Raw genomic sequence first — 3,665 nt, 5'->3', positions numbered from 1 at the left:
GACAACAGAGCAGCACATGCATCCCCTCCCCCATCCACTCCTTCCCTTCCCTTCCCTTCCCCTCTCCCTCCCTCTCTTTTGTTAAAACTATTTAAGCAGGAAGGGAGAGGGAAAAAAGTGACCAATCATACCATGTCAGAGAGGTGTGTGTGTGTGTGTGTGCGTGTCTGCGTGTGCATGTGTAAAAAAGAGAGGATTGGTGTTTTCTAATTGTGACTTGTGCACTATTGAACACACATTCATCATACATACTGTAGATGCATGCATGCATGCATGCACACAGGCACATGCATACAGGCGGCTGAAAGGTGCTGAATTTTCTCCTTCAGCGCTCACATAGGAAGTTGAGTATATGACTTATTGATTATAACATTGATCTAAGCATTGATGTAATGTTGGGAGTGAAACAACTCCCCATGTCAATGACTAATACCTAACATTCCCCCTGCACATACAGTAAGTGTACAACACATTAGGAACACCTTCCTAATATTGAGTTGTACCTCCCACCCCTTTTTCCCTCAGAACATCCTCAATTTGTCGGGGCATGGACTCTACAAGGTGTCAAAATCATTCCACAGGGATGCTGGCCCATGTTGACTTCAATGCATCCCACAGTTGTGTCAAGTTGGATGGATGTCCTTTGGGTGGTGGACCATTGTTAATACACATGGGAAACTGTTGCGCGTGAAAAACCCACCAGTTTTCCAGTTCTTGACACACTCAAACCAGTGCGCCTGGCACTTACTACCATACCCCGTTCAAAGGCACTTCAATCTTTCGTCTTGCCCATTTACCCTCTGAATGGCACACATACACCAACACTCTGATGTCATCAGAGTGTGCAGCTGATCACTGTATGCTGGAAACACTTGGTTTGTTATTTTAACTAAAACATAACCAATCTTTGTTAAACATGAATACCAAACTTGTTTTTGCATGGATCCCGCAACGTGGTTAGCTTTTACGGCGTTCACATGTTGGATGCATCTCCGTCTTGTCGTTTGTCGTTATCCGACTGGCCGGTGTTTTGCCCGGAGTTCGTTCGCCAGGGGAGAAATCTCCTGTCTCTCCTCCCCCATCTGATAGCGAAGGAGCACAGCAAGAGGAGCATGGCAATCAACGATGGTCGCATGTCACGAGCCGTGGAACTCGAAGACAGCGGCCTCCGGTAAAACAGTCTACATTCCCAACGAGAGGCCCGGAGCGGATACAAACAACAAATAGTTTCGCCACCTTGGAGCCTGATCTTCCTGCACCATCGTTGCTGAGGATACCTGTTTCTGCGGCCGCTGTGCCTACCATCTGTCAGAGGCCTACACCATCCTGTGAAGTGTGGGAGTGGACGGATTTCCTCGTCCTTCTCGCAAGCTGTGATTTTGGGCAGCCCTATGGTAAGAAATGTGACTGTTCCTGGTGCAAAAACAACGTCCCATCCCGGGGCTCGAGTAAATTACATTACTAAGCTGCTCCCGAATGTATTACGCCAGGATATGGACATTAATTCTACCGTAGTACATGTGGGTTTTATTGACATAATGAATGACAGCTTTGAAAAGTCTAAACTGGATTTCAAAGAGCTGACTGACTCTCTGCTAAACACTAATAAAAGACCCATCATATCTGGCCCTGTGCCCTCTCTGAATCGTGGCATTGAACACTTTAACAGGATTCTTTCTCTTCACAACTGGCTACGTGATTATTGCAGCTCAATGGGTGTAACTTTTGTTGACAATTTCGCTACCTTTTGGAAACAAAACACGTTTTATAAGGAGGATGGGATCCACCCAAATCATTTGGGTTCCTGGATACTTTCACAGCCATATAAGGCTGCGGTAAGACAATGACTTATTAATGACACAAGCCCAGCTCAGTTACTCCCTACCATTGTGTCACTGAGTCATCATAATGCATCATAATGCAAATGTACATTATACCAGGGGCATTGGTAGACACAATGAAAGTAACCTAATTTAACCTGTCTGGGCTAGGGGGCAGTATTTTCACGGCCGGATAAAAAAACATATCCGATTTAAACTCGTTACTGCTCTTGCCCAGAAACGAGAATATGCATATTATTAGTAGATTTGGATAGAAAACACTCTAAAGTTTCTAAAACTGTTTGAATGGTGTCTGTGAGTATAACAGAACTCATATGGCAGGCAAAAACCTGAGACGATTCCAAGCAGGAAGTGGCCTGTCTGACAATTTGTAGTCCTTCTGTTGCATCTCTATCGAAATTACAGTATCTGCGCTGTTACGTGACACTTTCTAAGGCTTCCATTGGCTCTCTAAAGCCTTCAGAAAGCGGATTGACGCGTCTCCTGTCTCTGGGCAGATAACAGCAGCAGAGTTTGTCAGTGGTCTGCCTGGGGACAGAGAGACAGGAGATGCGCGTTCACAAGACCTCGCCATTCTTTTCTTTCCCTCTTTGAATGAATACAACGTTGTCCGGTTGGAATATTATTGCTATTTTATGAGAAAAATACCATAAAAAATGATTTTAAACAGCGTTTGACATGCTTCTAAGTACGGTAATGGAACATTTTGAATTTTTTTGTCTCGAATTGAGCTCGCGCGTTACCCTTTGGATAGTGACCTGAACGCACTAACAAAACGGAGGTATTTGGACATAACTATGGATTATTTGGAACAAAAACAACATTTCTTGCGGAAGTAGCAGTCCTGGGAGTGCATTCTGACGAAGATCAGCAAAGGTAATAACATTTTTCTAATACTAATTCTGAGTTTAGTGTGCCCCGAAGTTGGTGGGTGTCAAAATAGCTAGCCGTGATGGCTGAGCTATGTACTCAGAATATTGCAAAATGTGCTTTCTCCGAAAAGCTATTTTCAAATCTGACATAGCGATTGCATAAAGGAGTTCTGTATCTATAATTCTTAAAATAATTGTTAAGTATTTTGTCAACGTTTATGATGAGTAATTTAGTAAATTCACCGGAAGTTTTCGGTGGAAATACATTTTCTGAACATCACACGCCAATGTAAAAAGCTGTTTTTTGATATAAATATGAACTTGATTGAACAAAACATGCATGTATTGTATAACATAATGTCCTAGGAGTGTCATCTGATGAAGATCATCAATGGTTAGTGCTGCATTTAGCTGTGTTTTGGGTTTTTGTGACATATATGCTTGTTTGGAAAATGGCTGTGTGATTATTTTTAGCTCTGTACTCTCCTAACATAATCTAATGTTTTGCTTTCGCAGTAAAGCCTTTTGGAAATCAGACAATGTGGTTAGATTAACGAGAGTCTTATCTTTCAAATGGTGTAAAATAGTTTGAGGTTTTTGTATTTCGCGCCACGCTCTTCCATTGGATATTGGTGAGGTGTTCCGCTAGCGGAACCCCTAGATGAAATAAGTTTTAAGCCTACTAGAAAGTGTGTGCCCTCAGGCCTGGAGGGAAGCAAAAGTAATGCCACTACCCAAGAATAGTAAAGCCCCCTTTACTGGCTCAAATAGTTGACCAATCAGCCTGATACCAACCCGGAGTAAAGTTTTGGAAAAAAATTGTGTTTGACCAGATACAATGCTATTTTACAGTAAACAAATTGACAACAGACTTTCAGCATGCTTATAGGGAAGGACATTCAACAAGCACAGCACTTACACAAATGACTGTTGATTGGCCGAGAGAAAGTGA

This window comes from Salmo salar, chromosome 12, assembly GCF_965601325.2.
Source record: "Salmo salar chromosome 12, fSalSal1, whole genome shotgun sequence".
Taxonomy (NCBI): domain Eukaryota; kingdom Metazoa; phylum Chordata; class Actinopteri; order Salmoniformes; family Salmonidae; genus Salmo; species Salmo salar.
The sequence above is the reverse complement of the archived record's forward strand: the minus strand, read 5'-3'. Positions refer to the sequence as shown.